The sequence below is a fragment of the Delphinapterus leucas genome, chromosome 12 (genome assembly GCF_059928025.1).
Source record: "Delphinapterus leucas isolate spDelLeu-1000000601 "Yukka" chromosome 12, BTC_Dleu_Yukka2, whole genome shotgun sequence".
Lineage (NCBI taxonomy): Eukaryota > Metazoa > Chordata > Mammalia > Artiodactyla > Monodontidae > Delphinapterus > Delphinapterus leucas.
Window position 1 is genome coordinate 57,131,116 of NC_143140.1, and position 12,262 is coordinate 57,143,377.

The following is a 12,262-nucleotide window of genomic DNA, read 5'->3' on the forward strand; positions in this document are numbered from 1 at the left end:
GGGCCCCCGATGAGAACGAGTTCCCCTTTGGGTGCCCCCCACTGTCTGCCAGGACCCACCAGAGCCCAGGCCCCTCTGCTGCGCCGTCTGTCTCTCCGAGAACGTGAGGAATGGTGAGGATCGGATCTGTCCCAAATACAAAGGGGCGACTCCCCATCCAAGAGGCCAGGAAGCCTTCTGTCTCAGAAGCAGGATCAGCCCGAGGTGGCCGAGGCTGGAGCGGGTGCCTCTTTGCCAGGGTTGGCTGCTCATTCAAGGGGAGCCCAAAGTTCATGCAGGAGCATGGGGTCACCGCCCAGGCCACACACCTGAACCTCCTGTTGGGACTCGTGAAACCCAGCTGGGCTCTGGCCTGGGGTCTGGGCTCGTGGCCCTGGAGCGGAATCTGTCAGACCTGCAGCTGCAGGGGCCTGTGGAGGCGGCTGGGGACCTAGAGGTGGACTGCTACCGGGTCCCCTGCTCCCAGAGCCTGGAGGAGCTGGCCCTGCAGCACTTCACGAAGGAGAAGCTCCTGACTGAGCTGGAGGGGAAGCTGTGCATGTTTGAGAACATTGTCGCCGTCCTCAACAAGGAGGTGGAGGCCTCCCACCTGGCCCTGGCCGCCTCCGTCCACCAGAGCCGGCTGGACCGTGACTACATCCTGAGCTTGGAATGGAGGGTGGTGGAGCGGCAGCAGACCCTGGCCCAGAAAGACCAGGCCCTGGGCAAGCTGGAGTAGAGCTCCCGCCTCACGGAAGAGGCCTCCTACAATGCACCTTCCTATGGAAGGTCACCAGTGCCACCAGGCGGTGCCATGAGTCAGCCTGCGGCAGGACCGTCAGCCTCTTCTCCCCGGCTGTCTACACTGCCAAGTCCGGCCCCAGAGTGAAACCAATGTGGCCAGCAGCTGCCCACTCTTCTTTCCCTTCAACAAGCTGCAGTCGCCCAAGCATGCCTACGTGAAGGACAACACCATGTTCCTCAAGTGCATCGTGGAGACAAATGCTTAGGGCAGGAGGGGCCGAGCAAGCTGCACGTGGGTCCCGAGGGAGCCTCCTCTCAGACGGGGGTTCAGCAAGATGACTGAGGTCTTGCCCTTGGTGCCCAAGATCCCAGGGCACAGTGATGGGCCACGGCTGGCATGATGTGAGCCGAGCGGACAGATTGACAGTGGCTAGCCATCTGCTTAGTGTGGCAGGACCTTGGACTGGGCCTGCAAAGGCACAGGGTCCCTAAGCCGGTGGTGCAGGAATGACCCCCCTGCACTGACCATGCAGCACTGGAGTCCTGAGAGCCACCCCGGCCCTGAATGCTGAGATGGGCTCTGGCAGAGATGGGGAGGGTGTGGGGAAAGAAGCTCCAGGGATGGGAAGACCTCTGCAGGCCGCCATGGAGAGTGAGCTTGCTCTCATCCTGCGTGGGATCAGAACCAGGACCAGGGGGTGGAAGTGACAGGGTGCCAGTGCAAATTCAATCTGTCCCAGCCTGGACCAAGTTCCCCAGCCCTGGAGGTGAACAAGCAAAACCAGGGGGCTATGCAGGGCTCAGAATAGTGTGAATAATATATGCACCATTTTCATTAAAAAATATGCACATATATTTTATACTTATTTCATATAATATATATCCATATACTTGTTTCATAAATAAACTTCGTATTTATACTTAGAATATTTCGAAAAAGACATACACGAAACTGGGAACCTTCGTGTTGTCAGGGTAGGGAATAAATTGCTGAGACATTTCACTTATATCTTTATGTTTTGAATTTTGACAGTATGAATCACAAAACAAGGTATAAAAAGAGTTCTACTTCCAGCAGTTTATAAACTACTCATTCTAATTTAGCTTCTTAATTTAATTTAATTTATTAATTAAAAAAATAAATTATTTATTTATGGCTGCCTTGGGTCTTCATTGCTGCACGCAGGCTTTCTCCAGTTGCGGCTAGCGGGGGCTACTCTTCGTTGCGGTGCGCAGGCTTCTCATTGCGGTGGCTTCTCTTGTTGTGGAGCACAGGATCTAGGTGCGAGGGTTTCAGTAGTTGTGGCACAAGGGCTTAGTTGCCCTGCGGCATGTGGGATCTTCCCGGACCAGGGCTCGAACCCGTGTCCCTTGCATTGGCAGGAGGATTCTTAACCACTGTGCCACCAGGGAAGTCCCTATTTTATTTTATTTTATTTATGTAAGTTTTTTGGTCATGCTGTGTAGCATGTGGGATCTTATTTCCCCGACCAGAGATCGAACCTGCACCTCCTGCAGTGGAAGCGCAGAGTCCTAACCAATGGACTGCAAGGGGAGTCCAGGCTTCTTTATTTTAAAGAAGAAGAAAACAAGACCCAGACAGTGGTGACAGAAGGTTACTCAGCTTTCTGCAGACAGGACCAGAGCTAGAGCCTAGATTTCTTGGCTCCGAGTTCAGGGCAAAGTCTATAATGGCAGACAGAAAAGCAAACATGTAACTGAATATTATGAAGAAATCCATTAAGGAAACAAAACCAAAATTGACAGTATATTTTAATTTCATGTTATGCTTTTATGGTCTGATACAAAATATTCCGAAAGTGTTGCCATCTCTCATCTACTGAAGGTGATAGTTATTTCTTCATCTTATGGCATGGTCTTGAGTAGATTTCTTCAACAGTGGTGACAGAAATTGAGCTTTCTTTATCTCTCACAGGTTTTCCTTTGTGATCAAGATCTTATGTTTGTGAGATAACTCCCTAAGGTCAGAAAAAATTATCTGTATGTGAGGAAAAGAGATTTCTTCTGTGCCATGCTGAGAGACACCATTTCCTTTAAGACTTGGATCCAAACTCTCTTCTTCAAACACATTAGTTTTGTTTGTTTTTCCTGAATTATTTTCTCTCTTGATTGTGCCTTAATTCTATGTCACTTCAAGTCTCAAAGCTAAAATTTATGCAATGTGCCCTTCTTTTCAATTAAATTGTACAAACACTTAATGAAGCTCCAACCATGCTCCAGGTACCATGTTAGGGACTTAGGATTAAAAAAGGTGAATAATACAAAGCTTCTGCCTTCACACACCTCAGTTTAATCAGGGATACAAACATATCCATTTAAAAATTATTAATTAAGGGTTTACTATATGCCAGTCATTATTTGGGCTGTTGGAGATACAGCAGTGAAGAAAACATACAGAAATTCTCCTGCTCAATATTCTGTAATAACCTAATTGGGAAAAGAATAGATACATATATATGTATAACTGAATCACTTTGCTGTACACCTGAAACTAACACAACATTGTTAATCAACTATACTCCGATATAAAATAAAAAGTTAAAAAAATACAGAAATCCTAACTACTAAAAATCAAGGAAATTTTATAATGGATTAGATATTAGCCAATATGAGGGGATTATTATTAATTTTCTAGGTGTGATAATTACTATGGTTATATAAAATACTTTATCTTAAGATATGCTTGCTGACATATTTAGAAGAGAAGTGTCAGGATGTATACAACTTGCTATCACACAATTCAGGAATTTTTTCAAATTGATCCTATTAAAATCTTTCAAGAGTTCTCCTTTGTGATCAAGTGGTATATTTGTGAGATAATTGCCTATAATTAGAGGGTACTATCTGTATTTATTTTATAAAAATTTTAAGTACTTATTTGCTTCTTTTTCCAGATACGTAAAGCAAATAATTAAAGTATGTTAACAACCATCAACTCTAAGTGATGAGTAGAGGAGGGTTCATTGTATAATTCTTTAGACTTTTTTTTTGTATAAGAGGTACAAACTACTATGTATAAAATAAATAAGCTACAAGGATATAGTGTACAGCACAGGGAATTTTAAACCACCATGCTGTACACCTGAAACTAATATAATATTATAAATCAACTATACCTCAATTTAAAAAAAACAATTTTTTTGTTTGATATTTTTCTTTTATTAGAGAGTTGGAAAAATATCTGTGCAATGGAGCATACACACTAGAGGGTGGAAACAGGCCTAAAGAAATAAATAAGCAAAATACATAATATGTTAGATGATGATAAATACTGTGGGGAATCATAAAACAGGAAGGGAGGTGAGGGATATAGTTTTAACACAAATAATTTATAAATCTATGTACTTGAATAATATTTAAAGTCTTATGGGCACAATGACTAAGGAGTGACTTCTTTTCTGTGTGGTGGACAGGAAAGATATTGAGTAAAAATTACTGGAGCAAGATCTTAAAGGATAAGTGGAAATTTTGCTAAAAGAACAAGAAGGGTAGGGGCTAACCCCCAAGAGGGTATTCCAGGACAGATTAATAGTGAGAATGAATGATTCCCAAGCTCTGCTAAAAAGATTTTGGTTCAGGAGTCCTGCAATTTGCATGTTATAAAGCTCCACAGATAATTCTAATGTGCTCCAAAAATTGAGATACTATAGCAGAAACAGGTATAGTTTGTGGGAAAAGAGAAAACGGGGAAGTGGTTGTAAGTACAAACTGTTGCTAAGCAAGAAAGAGGCTTTATAACAGGATAAAGATTTTGAAATTTGTCATGCAGGCACATGGGAGCCATAAAAGGCTTTTAATCATGGGAGTTACATGAGTGATCATATCTGAATTTTAGAAAAATAACTCAGATGCTGTGTTTAGGTAAGAGGAAGAAGGGAGATACTAGAGGCAGGGAGACCAGCTAGGCTACCCCAGTAATTTAAATGCAAATTGATGAAATCTGCCATAGGTCCCTGGACCTCGAAATAGGAAGGGAGGGAGACTAGATAGATCTTAGTCATGTGATATGAGTGAGAAGGACTCCAGATTTCCTGGTTTTGTGAGCCACTAACAAACTTAAGGCAAGTAGAAGAAACAGGTTGGCATGTGTAGAGAGGATACATCAACTTGCATCTCTTCAAGAGCTTGGGGGACACAAACATGGATTTATTCAGAAGGCAAAGGGAAACACAGCCCTGAAGCTTGAATAAATTTGGGATAAAAGAAATAAAGATTTTGAACACATTACCTTATGTGTGGTATGTTGGAGCCCTGGGTCTTAGACTTGCTGGGAAAAGTTACTGATACCTGTGGAAGATACAGAGCAAAAGAGAAGAAAATGTGAGCTGCGTTTAAGAAATCGTCAGAGGAAGAAGAGGCAATGAAAGCCACTCATTCTTTTATGCCAAAGAGTTTAGAAATTCTTCCAAGACAGAGCAGTGTCTTTTACTTCCTTTGTACCCAATTTCCAAGGCATTCGTGCAGCACATACAACAGGTATTTAATAATTGCTTTCTGCATTGATGACCTACTGGCATGTGTAAGAATGAGCTTTTTGCCTATTAGTAATATTTCTGAAGTCTAGATGAAGGCCTTAGAGCCTAGTATCAAATACCAACATTATGATTAATGAATCAAAGAAAACAAAGCATATTAAAACTGAGCTTCCTGAGCTGATTTTTTAGCCCAAAAAACAGTTAGTTGTTTATAACTCAACTTAAATCTAGTTAACTAAAAAAGAAAAGAGTTCAGACATAGACTACTCACATGAATTTTCCAAGTGGTTTAAGAATTATCTGTAGATCAACTCTACTTAAATGAAAAATAGATTAAAAATTATATGTTAACATTTCTATAGATATTTTGTTTGTCTAACATTTTGGGTTCTTTTTCTCACAGTAAAACATTAGTCCTAATAAATTTTAAACATTTAAAAATGTATATGATATCATTTATATTGCTCTTGCCAACTATTAATGACACTTCAAAAGTCATACCATGAACTATTTAATACTCTTCTAAGAAAAAGATAGTCTTCTGACTACAGTGACTCTTGCAGCTACTTGTAGCTTATTTTAACAGTTAGGCTAATTGAATGAAAGGCAACACTCAAATTGTAAGTTGTCTGAGCATTGTCTCATCAGATCATATAGTAAACCAGAATAAACAAAAGACCAAAATTCTGCATGGATTATTAAGTGAAAAGAAGAAAACTAAAATCAGTTATAAGAAAACTAAAATCAAAACAAATTAATCAATTATTATAGGATTAACAATGCTTACTCATATGTCAGCTGGATGACCTTCAAACCACGAAGACGTGCAGATGTGTTGAAAGAGATGAGGAAGAAAAGCATAATATTTATCGGACCTGGTGGCATCTTATAGGATTCAGGCTCATAATTTCCTAAATGACTCAGTGGCATTGCACAATTGATGTTTTGAAAAAATCAGTTACTTAAAGTAACTCCAAAGAACTAAATGGTGCTTTACTGTCCTACATTATTAAAATCCTTCTCCAGTTTACAAAAACACACTCCAGAATGGTGTTTACCTGCTGGATCGGCTAATCTCTATTTCATTAAAAATATCTTAAGAGCCCTTACCACACACATCGATCTATTTAATTTACTTTATAAGTCTAAATAACTGTAGGAGTCAGAGCCATTACCCCTTCAGTATTTCCTTTGTTATTTTGAGCTTCTTCAAAAGATGTTTTACTCATGTGCCGAATATAAACTTCAGCAGAATACTTATTCTTTATTCAGGAAGAGGCAGAAAGTATGGGGAACTTAAAAAAAAAATTAGAGCAAAGGCAAAAACTTTAATCCAGAAAAATGGATTTCTTTTCAATTTACAGCATAAAAACAATCTTGAAAAAATAAATACCATGGCTTACACAAGTTTCCATCACTAAAAGTTGTTCTTCAGTAGAAAACCAAACCACAAGTATGTGTAAGAAGTGATAGGGGGCAGGGCTCTGATATTTATTTGTTTGATCAAATTCATTCGTTCTTGTTCACTGCTATATAAATAATTTCATCAGGAACTAGAAAAAAGGGCAGTTAGTAACTTTATGCACATGATTGGAAGGTTAATGTTTTTCAATTCCAAGAATTTAGCACTAGGTAAATCTTTGTTGTAGCTGATAATTAATAATTTACAGTAAAAAGCATAAATTATATTCTGGCATGAGTCTTGCTTTCCTGGGGTGTACGTATACTGACTAGCATCATGTCTGTTCACTCATTTATCTTAGCTATGTTAATAAAATTATGAAGTTGTAACTTGAAGCAAGCGTTTAGTTTGCTAACATTCCTTTAGGAAATATACTATGTTTAGACAGACTTGTAAAACAATCAGCTTCCGGACCAAACATCTGATAAACTGTAAAGCAGGAATAGGTACTTTAATTTTAGACAGAGTAATGATGACTTATTTCCTCTCATTGCAGGTTGGTGGCTTCTTTTATCTAGGACCAGTGTTGAGCGGGAAGGCATTGCAACCGGGCTTTGTTCAGACTAGGGGAATATGTTCCGTAACACTTCTAATAGGAGTTGTGTCACAGCCTCACTTAGTGTCCAGACTTATGAAGCCCAAAAACTCTTTTCTATAATAATTAGGTTGTAATTTACTGAAGGAGTTAATTGTTTTTTTTTGTATGCCAAAAGCATGCTTTGGGAATAACCGATCCTAACATTTAAGTCCGTGTAGGGAATCTGAGAAAGTCTGTGCCTCTATAAGCTAGCGTTTGGAGATATTTCTGAAATTTGTATTAGAAAAACATTTTCAAAGAGATATTCATCTCCTTTTCTCTTGTTCTCCCCCTAAATGAACAGAGGGATTTCTGCAATTTGGCTCGAAGAAAATGAAGAACAATAAAATTAGATCATTGCCCTTTTTTTTTTCATTTTCTTCAAATCTCCACCAAAGGCTCTTAAATGACATAAATGTTAATTTATGACAAAACAGCTATTGTGTTTGTTCACTTCTAACAGCCAAAATGATTGTGTGAAAACTCTAGTCTCTATTGTTCCTTTATTGGGAAAGTCTTTGAAAAACAAAAAGATTTTGATGAACTTCAAAAAGGTGTGATGGCCAATTGTTTGAACTCTTGTGAGAGAATTCTCCCACTTATTCATAGAACACAGTGTGGTAATGTTGGAAACTCAAATCTACACAGGATGTTAGTGCCTGCACACGTGTCTGCCGCTGTGATGTGGCAAGTACAATACCTCCAGGTTTATAAGGAGATCTGCTGTAAACAGGATGCTCAGTAACAGCTACGGACACAGTGCCTCTCTTCTTGGAGAGAGAAGAGGTTTGAAGGTTATTAATGGCAACATTCTACCGGAGTAAATATGAAAAACACATTCAAATCCTCTTCCAAAGAACTTTTATTTATTCTTTATTATGTCCCAAATACAAAATCCTATTTTAAGCCATAGATGTTAATAAAAGTATAGAACATTCCTCAAGTATTCCAACCACAGTACATATATAAGTTCTTTTTTTTAAAGAAGACTTCATTTTATCATAAATAAAAAATAAAGCACTAAGAGAGATTTGATCTGGTTATTTCTGAGTTCTCTTCAGATCAAAGATAATAAGAGTTTGTAATTCTATGCAGTATATAGAAATGGTTTTTTGATTGACTTAAAAGTAAAGTTTTTCTGTACGTTAATTTTACAGGAGTTAAACTATATCATTATGTTAAGGTATAGAACTTATTTAGTAGGGTTTATATTGCTGTAAATATTGAGCTTATAACTGTTGGCCTTTTGGAAAGATACAAGCTAAGCAACATATTAATAATTGTCTTTGGTTGGGGCTAGCTGCTCGGGAAAGCCAACGGAAGACCTTTTAGGCAGTACATTTATTTTCTATGAGCTGTCTCTATGATATCCTTACTAATAATCAATAATCAGTTGTGGTCAGTTTCAGTTCTTTTATTTTTAAAATTTTTAAAGAATAAGTTTATTTAATTTTGGCTGCATTGGGTCTTCATTGTATTGCATGGGCTTCTCATAGTGGTGGCTTCTCTTGTTGAGGAGCACAGGTTCTAGGTGCACAGGCTTCAGTAGTTGTGGCTCTCTGGCTCTAGAGCACAGGCTCAATAGTTGTGGCACACGGGCTTAGTTGCTCTGCGGCATGTGGGATCTTCCCGGACCAGGGCTTGAACCTGTGTCCCGTGCATTGGCAGGTGATTCTTAACCACTGTGCCACCAGGGAAGTCCCAATTTCAGTTCTTTTAAAGGGCAGAATCAGTGTGATGAATCAAAAGAAGGTAGAAAGGAATCCAACTTTCCAAAGAAGTGCTTTGTCATATCCAATTCCCCAAATCATTATTACTATTTTTAGGCTTTCTCTTTCCCTTCTCCACATTTTTCCCTCAGCCTTGCCACCTTACACACACCCACCACTCCTTGTCTCCTTGCAGTGAAACTGAAGTCAGAAAGAACCCAAAACTTCACCCCAGCCCATTTTTACCTCTATTTTTGATTGCTTCTCCCTCCTGTCCTCTTGACCCATCTTCTTTCTGCTCTCACTTCTTGCTTCATGCATTAGCTTCTCATTCAAATGCATCTCACTTGAGATGACTCTGCAGTGAGGGGCTCTTTTTTTTTTTTCCAGCTTTATTGAGGCATAATTGACAAATAAAATTTCATATATTTAAGTTGCATAAGATGATTTGCTATACATGTACATTGTAAAGTGGTTACCATAATCAAGTTAATTAACACATCCATTATCTTAGTTATCACTTTTTGTCTGTGTGTGTGGTGAGAACACTTAGGATCTACTCTGTTAGCAACTTTCAAGTATACAATACGGCATTATAAACTGTAGTTCCCTTGCTGAACATTAGACCCTCAGAGCGTATTCCTCTTATAACTGAAAGTTTGTACTTTATTTATCTATCTATTTATTTATTTATTGAAGTATAGTTGATTTACAACATTGTGTTAGTCTTAGGTGTACGGCAAAGTGATTCAGTTATATATATATATATATATTCTTTCTCAGATTCTTTTGCTTTTAAGTTTTTAAAAAAATTTTATCTATTATTTTATACAGCAGGTCCTTATAAGTTATCCATTTTATACATATTAATGTATACATGTCAATCCCTATCGCCCAGTTCATTCCACCCCCAACTCCCACCACTTTCCCCCCTTGGTGTCCTTAACGTTTGTTCTCTACATCTGTGTCTCTATTTCTGCCCTGAAAACTGGTTCATCTGTCCCATTTTTCTAGGTTCCACATATATGTGTTAATATGGGGTATTTGTTTTTCTCTTTCTGACTTACTTCACTCTGTATGACAGTCTCTAGATCCATCCACGTCTCTACAAATGACTCAGTTTCGTTCCTTTTTCTGGCTGAGTAATACTCCATTGTATATATGTACCACATCTTCTTTATCCATTCATCTGTTGATGGGCATTTAGGTTGCTTCTATGTCCTGGCTATTGTAAATAGTGCTGCAATGAACATTAGGGTACATGTGTCTTTTTGAATTATGGTTTTCTCTGGGTATATGCCCAGTAGTGGGATTGCTGGGTCATATGGTAATTCTATTTTTAGTTTTTTAAGAAACCTCCATACTGTTCACCATAGTAGCTGTATCAATTTACATTCCCACCAACAGTACAACAGGGTTCCCTTTACTCTACACTCTCTACAGCACCCTCTTAGAACTGCTTTTGCTGCATCCCATAGGCTTTGGATCATTGTGTTTTCATTGTCACTTGTCTCTAAGTGTTCTTTGATTTCCTCTTTCATTTCTTCAGCGATCTCTTGGTTATTTAGTAACATAGTGTTTAGCCTCTGTGTGTTTGTGTTTTTTATGCTTTCCCCCCTGTAACTGACTTCTAATCTCATAGTGTTGTTGTCAGAAAAGATGCTTGATATGATTTCAGTTTTCTTAAATTTACTGAGGCTTGATTTGTGATCCATGATGTGATCTATCCTGGAGAATGTTCCATGTGCACTTGAGAAGAAAGTGTAATCTGCTGTGTTTGGATGGAATGTCCTATAAATATCAATTAAATCTCTCTGGTCTATTGTGTCATTTAAAGCTTCTGTTCCCTTATTAATTTTCTGTTTGGATAATCTGTCCATTGGTGTAAGTGAGGTTTAAAGTCCCCCACTATTATTGTGTTACTGTCAGTTTCTTCTTTTATAGCTGTTAGTCATTGCCTTATGTATTGTGCTCCTATATTGGGTGCATATATATTTATAATTATTATATCTTCTTCCTTTATTGGTCCCTTGATCATTATGTAGTGTCCTTCCTTGTCTCTTGTAACATTCTTTATTTGAAGTCTATTTTATCTGATATGAGTATTGCTACTCCAGCTTTCTTCTGATTACCATTTGCATGGAATATCTTTTTCCATCCCCTCACTTTCAGTCTCTACGTGTCCCTAGGTCTGAAGTAGGTCTCTTGTAGACAGCATATATATGGGTCTTCTTTTTGTATCCATTCAACAAGCCTGTGTCTTTTGGTTGGAGCATTTAATCCATTCATGTTTAAGGTAATTATCGATATGTATGTTCCTATGACCATTTTCTTACTTGTTTTGCATTTGTTTTTGTAGGTCCTTTCTTCTCCTGTGTTTCCCACTTAGAGAAGTTCCTTTAGCATTTGTTGTAGAGCTGGTTAGGTGGTGCTGAATTCTCTTAGCTTGTGCTTGTCAGTAAACCTTTTGATTTCTCCATTGAATCTGAATGAGATCCTTGCAGGGTAGAGTAATATTGGTTGTAGGTTCTTCACTTTCATCACTTTAAGTGTATCATGCCACTCCCTTCTGGCTTGTAGAGTTTCTGCTGAGAAATCAGCTGTTAACCTTATGGGAGTTCCCTTGTATGTTATTTGTCATTTTTCCCTTGCTGCTTTCAGTAATTTTTCTTTGTCTTTAATTTTTACCAATATGATTACTATGTGTCTCGGCATGTTTCTCCTTGGGTTTATCCTGTATGGTACTCTCTGAGCTTCCTGGACTTGGGTGGCTATTTCTTTGCCCATGTTAGGGAATTTTTTGATATAATCTCTCAAATGTTTTCTCTGATCCTTTCTCTCTCTGTTCTTCTTCTGGGGCCCCTATAATTCAAATGTTGTTGCATTTAATATTATCCCAGAGGTCTCTTAGGCTGTCTTCTTTTCTTTTCATTCTTTTTTCTTCATTCTGTTCCACAGCAGTGAATTCCACCTTTCTGTCTATCTTCCAGGTCACTTTTCCATTCTTCTGCCTCAGTTATTCTGCTATTGATTCTGTCTAGTGTGTTTTTCATTTCAGTTATTTTATTTTTCATCTCTGTTTTTTTGTTCATTAATTCTTCTAGGTGTTTGTTAAACATTTCTTGCATCTTCTCGATCTTTGCCTCCATTCTTTTTCCGAGGTCCTGGATCATCTTCACTATCATTATTCTGAATTCTTGTTCTGAGAGGTTGCAAATCTCCATTTCATTTAGTTTTTTTTCTGGGGTTATATCTTGTTTTTTTCATCTGGTACATAGCCCTCTGCCTTTATCTT

General features: G+C 38.6%; 1 pseudogene; it reads left to right on the forward strand.

Annotated features, from left to right (window-relative positions):
- LOC111168227 (TNF receptor-associated factor 1 pseudogene) overlaps window positions 1–12,262 on the forward strand; it is a 69,163-nt pseudogene that overhangs the window by 6,709 nt on the left and 50,192 nt on the right.